The sequence below is a fragment of the Athene cunicularia genome, assembly GCF_003259725.1.
Source record: "Athene cunicularia isolate RWA chromosome 22 unlocalized genomic scaffold, athCun1 chr22_part1, whole genome shotgun sequence".
NCBI classification, from domain to species: Eukaryota; Metazoa; Chordata; class Aves; order Strigiformes; family Strigidae; genus Athene; species Athene cunicularia.
The window spans coordinates 2,463,776-2,474,050 of record NW_020799128.1 but is presented as its reverse complement, the minus strand read 5'-3'; positions in this window follow the sequence as shown (position 1 = coordinate 2,474,050).

The following is a 10,275-nucleotide window of genomic DNA, read 5'->3' as shown; positions in this document are numbered from 1 at the left end:
TGCACAATGAGGGCAAATTACAGCCCGCAATTAAGCAGCTACGGTGTGCGGGTACTACCGCTCCCTGATAGACAAAACACATGGAAGATGAGACTAAACTGTGCACGCACAACCAGACAGGGTTTTCTTCCAGCTTTGAGAGCAGCTGATGGGAAGAGCCATAAAACGGCCAGAATTTGCTTTACCTGAAGGGACAGACCTCGCTCTGGGCTGGTGCCTCCAGCACTGGGGGCCCGGGTGGGCTCCCCAAGACCCACCCCCAGCCCACAGCGTGACTGTGCTCGGTGTTAATGAGCCAAATGAGGAACGAGTGGGAGTGTAGAGCAAGAGGCGGCGTTAGGGAGTGTGATCTGATGGGGAGAAAAGGGCCGCAGCGGGAAAAACAAGCTGAGGAAGGTCAACTGTGAGGTGTGTCCTGGGTAAGGTCCTCATCCAAGCCTGGCTTAAAAAGGAAGGTGACGTTCCTTTCCTTCTCACGAGGGCCTAAGGCGGGCATGCCGCCTCTGCCCGTCTCATTGACTCGCCAGGCTCCCACGCCCCTGGAAGAAGCCGCCTGGGCAGGAGGCTGCTCTCATTTGCACCAGTGCCACTGACGTTAGCAGCCAACCCCTGGGATTTTGTTCTCTTTCCACTGCGGTTCCGCAGCGTGTCACTCCTGGCAAGGGCATAAATTTGCTCCTGACTTTCCCTGGGCTGAGCAGGAAGACTCTGTTCTGATCCCCAGCGCCAAAGTCAGTCCCGTCCGTGAGATCTCTTTTTGCACAAGGTGATGCATCAGACCCCTTCCTGGAGGGTATGTTAGCGCTGGCTCTGGGATATTATATTAATGCTTCTGACAAAATAATCTGTAAAGATTGTATTCCCCAAATGACACCGATAACAGAATACAAAATTTCATTTAGGAAAAGCTTTTGAAGGAGGGAAAGCTGGTTAAGGAGATTGATTTATGGCCGTGCGAGATGTGTCATATCAGAGGTGAGTTTTGTGGATGGAAAGGGTCATTAAAATCCCAGTGAAATCTCGCGAGCTGCCCAAGTCTGACCACAGGGAAACTCCAACTGGATTCTATTCGAAGGAAAAGCTGAGTAAGGCTGCCCGGTCTGTGCCCACTGGCTGCCTGACTTGGGCAATCGGTCGCACGCTGCGAACGAAGCAGGGAGCTGGTGATCCAGGGAGAGCTGTGGGTGAGAAAAGGTGAGAAAGGTTATCACGGTCAGGCTGGGTGGAGATTTCGATCAACTGGGACCACAGCCTGATCGCTGTTTCGTGTCCTGAAATTATAACTATTAGACGCAGCTAAAATAGTAAAACATGATTAAACTTTATGGGGGACTAAGAGGGTACAGCAGCACGTACAGAATGCGTGTTGTTTCTGCCATTTACAGGAGAGGACATTGCATTGAAATAGGGAAAAACAAAAAATCCGGAGAAAAACCAGCATGAGTCACTGGAACAAGTTTGTTGCAATCCTGACTGCTGGCACAACGATGGAGAGGTCACTGCAAGGGGGGAAATGGATGCTTTGATGTAGAGGGAGCAGACTGTGGCATCTCGGAAGAAATGAGATTATTAGATAAAGCTTTCTCTCATTCTCCACAAACATTAAATCATTCCCATTGGCTATTTAAGAAAATCAGGTTAAGAGATGGGTTGGGAGAGCTTTGTTTGCTTTATTCTTTAATTCTAAAACCTACAGACTTCACATCTGACAAAAATTTCAGCCATAACCTGCGCTGCCAAGGCAAGGAGCATTTCAAACGATGATGCAGAATGTTCTGACCTCGAAATTTACAGGTGATAACTCCGAAATTCTTCCCTCAAAGCGTTTTCTAAATGCATTCCATTGCCACGGAGTCAGTTAACGAGAGACAATGCTAATCTGAAGCTTGGAAATTAAAAAGAAAGCAATGCAGCAAATTCCACCCAGTCTGCATGTCACGGTCTTGCAGCATCACTGTGACCACAGCGTTGCTGAAGGTCACTTGAATTTCTGTACACTGATATTTTTTTCTACTCCTGTAGGTCCTTCTCACGCTCACCTCTGATGGGAGTAGGAAAGAAAAAAGTCTGAATGGTGAACTTGCTGACAGAGGATCAGCTAGACAGATACTTACAGAGCAGAAATGTTGGAGTCTCGAAGCAAGGAAAAGCCTACAGGACTGCAATGAATACAACCTTTAAAAGAATATAGAGTTACATTTTATGCTGGCAAATTTAGATAAACACATTTTTGATGACCTTCCCTGCTGTTCCAAATGGAAAACAAGCTCCTGTCTTATCACAAACTTAGAGTCACTGATACAATCAAATGTACAGCTGTCCAGAAGAGTAATTAATTTTATTTTTTTTTTAAAAAAAAAGCAATAAAAATTACCTTTTTTTTCCATTTTTAAATCACATTATGGAATAATTTCAGACTGCCACAGGCAGCTCCCTATAAACATCTCTCTTCTATTTCATCCCTTGAGGATGGGTGGCCTTCCTAGCCTGCCCTGTGTGCATGTTCTGTACACTCCAGCTTTTATTTGGCATAAACTGACACCATTGCTTTTAAACTTTTTTTTTAAAACCTCTGAATTTTAGTGCGGCTAAAAACCTTGAGACAAAAAAAGGAAGACTTATAGGTCCTGCTTAATCAAGACTTCAAAGGAGCTATATATATATTTTTTTACAATAAAAATGGGTTTGCAAAATGTATTACTAAAATTATTGATTTTCCTACTGTGAGTGTCTGCATGATTCGATTTGATTCGTATTTATTGCTTCCCTCCTAATCAGCTTATAGTTATTTCTACTGAGAATATTCTTTAGATGTCATGAGGCTGGAGCCAAAAAGCAGCTCAGATTTCTGTATGTAGCCTTTAAAACATCAGAAACATCTTACAAAGCAAGCCCGTGACCGTAATTCCTTGTTCAAGTCAAGGAGAGGATCATGAGCGTGAGATGTAGACTTCGAATTTCTCTCCAAAAAATGGGTGAGCCCCTCGGGCCATGGTGTATATGGAGCAGCTGCACAAGATGATGCAGCAAAACACGGGCGCTGTCGTTGCATTTTGTGACCACACGTAAAAAAGTTGGTCCAAGTGCCACGAAGAGCCATCTGCGGTTAACTCAGGCCCTCGTACAATTTTACGTTTGCATTTTAAGGCGGAGTTCTCACCCAGCAATATTTGAGAAGCTCTTGGAGGAAGGTTTGAATCTCGCGTTTGTTTAGCCCAGGAAGCTGCAGCAGGTCACGGCAAGGAGTCCTAGGAGATGAAGTGCCCCCATGCTATCCCAATCCAAAGAAAAGCAGAATGACTGGGGCTGCTCAGGCTCCTTTGAGCTCCTTGGCCAAACTGAGAATTCACATAATGAAATTCTCAGGTTTTTCACCCATAAAGCCTTCGCATGAGGTAAGTCCTCCTAGCGGGACTGCTTTAACGGTCCCTTCTTTCTTAAGTTTGCTGTAAAACATTCTTACCTGAAAAACCTCTTCAGCTCTCCTCAACATTTACCGTAGAAGTCTACATCATAAAAATAAACTATCTTTATATACAGCATCTAAATAATAACTGATCCCTCAGAGATCTCAGTAGCCTTCTGCAAGGTGGACTCTTCCCTTCGCACTAATTAAACAGAAAAATAAGGAGTCATTGCAGTTCTGTGGAGCCATCACTGAGCTGCAGCCTTGCCTTGGCTTTCTCTACACAAATCAATTAAACATCCAGCATGAGAGCAATTAACCTAGATACAAATTAGACTAGCAGGGAGAACACGTTTCCTTTTATTTTAGAAATAAGAATCATCCATATTTAAGTGCACTTTTTTTTGCCTCAATTAAAAACAAGTCAATAAGAGAAAGAAAAGTCAAATGTCACAGGGAGGAAGGAGGATGTAGCTGTTGCTTTGTGAGCAATAAGTAGTAAAGCGGAGTGGAAAAGCTGAGTGACAGTAAACAGAGGAGAGAAACACAAATGCGTATGGAGGAGCCGAGCCCACAAATTAGTAACAGCTGCCATATATCGTCTAGTAACTGCCTGCAGCGCTAGGTCTGTGCATTGTAAGCATAAATCCTCAGAGGTTATAGGGTTTGCTCCCAACTAGAGCCAACATCGGGCATCTCTCTGAAATGAGTGGAGCAACACTGATTTATATTCGCCTTCAATTCGCCCGAGAGCTCCCGGCCTCGGCGCCTCGGCGCTGCACAGAGCGCTCAGCCCACTTACACCAGCAGCACCTTTGCTGCCTTCAAATCCACTGAGTTGCGGGTTCTGGGTCAGGCCCGGGATATTCCCAGCAAGCTAGTCCAGAGAGGAGGTTATTTTGTAAAACTGAGCCTAATCCTAGGTTAAAGCAGCAGGGAGGGATTCCTGGCAGGACCTTCCCGTCTGTGCGCTGCCACGGCACGGAAAAATGGGACTTCTGCCCCAATAACGCCTCTAACTGCTGGCGTGACATACGTGTTGTGATCACCGACGTCCAAGTTAGCTGCTGCTGTGGCTGACTTCCTCTGATTTCCAGCCCGCAGTAGTTTTTTCTCTATTTTTCCTGGGAAGCAGCACTCAGGATAGTTTTGCCTTCTGGCGGCGTTGCCGTGCAGTATGTACGACCCCAGGAAAAGTGGTCGTAAAAGGAAGCATGGTGGCCCCTTTTCAAAGTTGTGTTTTTAGAAAGGGAAGGCTAGGAAAAATCCTTTCAAAACAAGGTAGGAAGAGCTATTTTTGATCACTTTATCACTAAAAGATTGCTATCCTGACCTGCGCTGTTTTCTGGATGGCAACTTTCAGAATAGTTCAGTTTGAAACATCAGATAATACACGTAGGAAAAGTGACAAGTGAGCCATAAAACTAAGCAGAGCGTAGAGGCATCGGGGACAAAGACATGTTACTTCCTTTTCTTTTCATCTGAGCCAATTAAATTCAAGTTTTTCTTTGCCTGGGCTGTGGCTCAGAGCTGATCCTTTGCAGCGTCTGGTCTATTGTGTGCCTGAATCAGCCAGTTCTACAAAAGACAGAACTGGGTGGTTTAGTATCTTGAATATGAACAGATTTTTCCAAGAGAGGCCAGAAAATATGAAATTTCCAAACTATTGATTAGAGAGCATCAGTGTATGATCCCATCTCACTTCTCCGCCATCCTGCTGATCCTGCAATTCCAAGTTACAGCCACCAATGACAGGTCACTGCAGCCTGTGTTTCCTCAGCAGCGTGCAATTCCTGCTCGGGTTACGGCTCTTAGAAGATGTCAGATGTGAAATTTAGCACGTAGTTCACCACGGGATCAAGAAACTCTGATTTGAATTTGAACCAAACAGGCGAGGTAAGTTAAGCCTCAGTTGTGATGTCCAGACCTGATGCTCTTCCAACCCTGGGCACATACCTCTGACTGTACCGTAACACCCCGACTCCCCTACCGTGTACCCCACATCAACTCCAGTTCTCGCTGACAAATTAATTTTGTCAACATTTTAACAAGCCACTGAAGCTGGTTTTAAGCTGTGTCAACTCTGTAGATGTATCTCTGCTGTGAACTCTTTTTCCCATCCCGGGATAAATCAGTACTTTCAGCCTCATCCGAGGCCGCGTTGGAATTTCACTGGGGTTGAGGATCCATCTGAAGCATCAGGACACTCTCCACACTCATTTATGCTGCACCTCGATCCACTCCTCCCAGCTGGCACACGAGTTAATTCTACTGAGGTACCTGGATAAAGCTGGCTGGGGTGAAACGGCGCTACTACGGCTAAAAGACATTTAAATATTAACAGAAATACAATCGAAGCCCTTGGAGTGGTCTTACAGCTGCTACATTTTTTTTTTTTCAATATTTTCTGATAAACGGGCAGAGGATCTAAATCCAATCCTGCACCCAAACCCCCCTACACCACTCTGGTGTTATAACAGGACCCCAGCATCAGAAGTGTCCAACTGATGGAAGAGAAGAACAGCACCAGAAAGGAAACTGAGGCTCAGTGTCTTCACTGAAGCTCATTCCTTTCTTGAGCAGGTGCGAGTTTGTTTCTATCTCATTAACTTTCACCTCCAAACTCTTTGTGCCTAAAATAAGCTGTTCTAGGCACTCTTATTTCTGCTGTGCCAGTTTTTTGCTTCTCTGATAGGGGAATCTACAAAGCGATTCTCTGGTAGGGACCAAGTTTTCCAATATCTGTCTAACGGACACGGCCATCGCCTCAGAAATGTTGTCCCTAAGAAGGATCACGGTTGGTTTGAGTGCTGAATCTGCTTCCCACACAGCCAGTTCATCACCCATCTGCAGTTCACTGGTCAAAGAGCAGTTTAAAGAACCGGTGGAACGGAGTTCAACATCCAGTTCAAGTAGCATGGGCAGGGGTTTTGCTGGCCAAGGATTCCATATGTTGCTTGAATATAGTTGTGAAAAATGGGAGACAGGAATAGCTCTCATGGAGACGGGGGCACAAAACCTCCCTTCCCTCTCACCCAAGTGCGTGCATTATCCCAAATAACGCCAGAGAAAGCTGCGATAATCTATAGCAGGATCTGACACTTTTCTTGAATATCTTTCTATTATTAATCGTAAGACTCTAGGCTAAGTCCTCTGCTGGAGTAATTTGGCATTCCGCTCTGTGAATTCACACAAACTAAAGAACTGGCCCTTTGAAACAAGGCAGGAGGTGGCCATGAGAGAGAACATTGCATTACAGGCATTATAAAATCAGTGTGCAATGCAGTGTTTTAAAAATGCAAGGAAAACACCACTGAAAAATGTAGGCAGGGCGGTAAATGTTTAGCGTTTTTAAGTTAGTAAATGAAATGTGAAATCATCCTTGGTATTGACACTGAAGGAAACGCAGGGCTGGACATTTAACTGCTCTGGCAGCAAATAAATCCAGAAAAGCGAAAGCCGCAATAAGCTCGGTGATGATCTGTAGGAATTTGCAAGAAATTTTCATTCAGGGGTAAATTGAATGCAAATGCTGCTTTAGGACTGTGTTTTCAGAAATTTATTATCTTCAAATGCAACACGAAGCATTTCTGCATGAAGAAAATCATGCAAGCGTCTGGAAATGTTTGATTTAAGGTCCTGAAATACAACCGTTGGCTGAAAGGGAATGATGAAAAGTGGGACATGTTGGGAAAATGTTATTGTGTTACAGCTCTGTCTTGAGAAAGTCCAGTTGAGAACGGAAAGAAAACGAACATGTACATTTTTTCAAAGCAGAAGCGTTGCCCAGTAGTACCTCCGTGTTTTGTGCGGTGGCACGCTATCCTAAAGCCTGGCTTAGCTGCGTTAGGCTGCACGGCCTCACCATCGCTCCCTGCATGTCTGAGGGAGATGGAGGTGCAATGCCCACGGTTCCGTCCCCTCCCCTTCGCTGCCTCCCCCTTCCTTCGTAGGACCAAGTGTCCCCAAACGATGCTGGAGATAATTTGTGAATGATCATGATAACCCACCATTAACACCACCACCCCCTCCAAGTCTGAGATTTCAAATCTCAAGATCCTGAGCAAATTAGACAAAGAGAAACAAAAAGTAAATGCTTTTTAAAAGTTCAGCCTCCCACGAGGCCGGACACCAGCCCTGCTCATTCAAGCGTTGGCCCAGCCCTGCCGCGTGCTGTGCGCGCTCATCACGTCTTGGCATCCTTAGGAATGAATGAAGGTCCTAAAGCCTTTTTCAAGAAGCGTCCAACCCTAGGCCCTTCGTGCATAAATCTAAGTGTTTTCTGCCACGGCTGTGGAAGGATTGTTAGGTCACACCCTCAGCTGGACTGAAATGTCTGCCCTTGCTCTCTTGGCTCTGCTGGATGAGACCGATTTACACCAGCTGATTATCTGGGCCAGTATTTATTACGAGTTTATAGTGACCAAATAAGGTTCTAGGACATCAAGGTCTTCCGCTGACAAAAACCTTGGCTTGGAGAGTCACACCAATTTACACGACTCTGCGGTGTGGAAAATAAAAAGTGGATCAAATTGTGATCTCCTTCATCTTTTTTCGCTCTGACAAAATGCCTTCTGATGTTACTGTTTGCCCTCCTCGCATGGGTATCACTAAGACCTATTCAGGTTTAAATTGCTTAAGCTTAAGTCAGGCTTATGTTAAAAACAGGCAGCCGCTGAATGAGAGAAGCCCCCTTCAAGCTGATAAATTTTTGTTAATAGTTGCAACCAACCGCATTGTACTATCTCTCTGGGTGTCTCCATTCTTCTGTTTTCCTGTAACAGGAATGAAAAGCCCCACCCAAACCCTCCTTTTCTTCTCTTCATGCGATTCTATCATTTAAAAAAAAAAGATATTCAAGTTAATTCATTCTCATTGGATATATTGTAAACTCCTTTATCTGGAAGCAGTCAGGCTGTTGTGCAACTCCATCTTCTGTATTTTTTTTTCCTTTTTTTTTTTTTTTTTTTTTAAGGAAGCTGCAGAACTCAGTCTCATCCTCCTGTAGTACTTCTTTGTTTGTCAATAGTGTCTAATCAAGATTAAAATCGATGCTGCTGCTGCTTTTCCATCCTGTGGGAGTACCTGTTCCTTCCCTGCTTCTGCTTCAGAGCCTGAGACATCAGGCTGCTGTTTGCTCCGAAGTAGCAATGCCTGTTTGTTAAACTTTGGGGCAAAAAAAAAGTTCCTTATAAGCAGAAATATTACTCTGCGTTTCAAAATCTCCAAAGTGGGTAGGGATAGGAAAAAAGGGGTTAGTTGATCATCAGAAAGAAGGCAACATTTTAGCCTGATTTCCCTGACTCATTCTAACCTTCAGATCACCTTCAGGGGAAGGTGGCAGGAGTACTGTCCACCTGCAGCCGGTTAAAGAACAGAAACAAACAGTGCAAACCTGTGGTTTAAATTAAAACAACGGGGTTTTTTTCTATTTCAGAAGGATTTCTGCATGTCCTTGTGTCAATGCAAGCTTTTCCTCATCTAAATACCCTGAATGTTAAGGTAATCAATATGCATTATGAAAATGACAGTATTTTGTATAAAGTTCGCATTGCTTGAATTTCGATATTAAATAAAGAAGTCAAACGCCACCCCTGCTTGGTTATAAAGCAACAATTTATTTTGCATCCTGGGTAAATGGATTTTCAAACAATCCAGGCATCAAGGTAGTTCTATTGCAAAGTTCAATATTCCCCTCCTTACTTGCTGTTCAGCACCACTCGCTTGTTTTCAGAAGATTTAAAAGGATAATAAAAACTCCCAAGCACCTCAGCTAACCATATGTCTTCTTTTACAGTAAGTTTTCCATATGTATAAAAGCATGATCTGTTCCCCCTTCCCAGCCTTGACTTAACAGGGGAAAGAAGAATAAACCAGATCGTAACGTAGCTTTTTTTTTTTTTTTTTTTTCCCCTAAAAGGCAACAAATGCGATGCCGTAATAGACAGTAATTTTGTTTTGACTTCCAAATAAATCCAGGGGGATGCTTTGTGCCTGTGGAGAAAACTCTGAGTGAAATTAACGGGCACAGATTTAGAACCTGCGATTGCTTCGATGATAATAAACCCTTTTCTCTGCGTTTATCATCTAAAACTCCGGAGAGGGGAAGCGGTGGATGTAGCTGCCGGTGTTTGCAAAGCGACCCCAGCGGACACCTGGGGCGGTTCGGGGTTCTCCGCGGACTGCAGTGCTGCAGTCCTATGACAGCATCATATTAATGAGCCAGCACAGGACGGGGCTCCATGTGCTTCGCGAAGTTTAACCCTGTCCCTCAGACTTCCCCAAGTCTCCACAGCGAGGACACAGCAGCAGCAAACCAGGGCGTCGTTCATGGCCCAGGCTAAAGGCAAGGAGGCAGTTCTGGGGGAAGGATTTTGCCTGGGAACAAGATCAGCTGCTTAAAAATTCACAGACCGCCGACCACGGGCGGACGCTTTTCAGCATCTTTCTAAAAGAGGAGTTAAAACCTCCCCCCTCAGCATTCCTCCGCCTTGAACCGGAGCTGTAACAGGGCTTTTTCTAGCAGGTTTTTTTTTTTCTTTTTTTTTTTTTTTTTGTGTGTGTGTGTGTGGTGTTGGGTTTTTTTTATTATTTTTTTCCTTTGCAGCTCACTAATCAAATGTGTGTGTAGCTGTCACCCACGCAAGCGGAGTTCAAAGTCTGGATGGCAGCTAGTCCCTGTACCGCAGCCCCTACAAAGTACACGGTACAACGCAAACAGCGTTTTACACAAGGTTTCAAAGGAAAATTTATTTCCAAGCGATGCACCAAGCGTTAGATTAAAATGTGACGGTGGGAGGAAAGGGGAGGAAGAAAGAGAAGGAAAGCAGAATCAAAATCAAGGATTTTGGATGCCGGGGGGGTGGGGG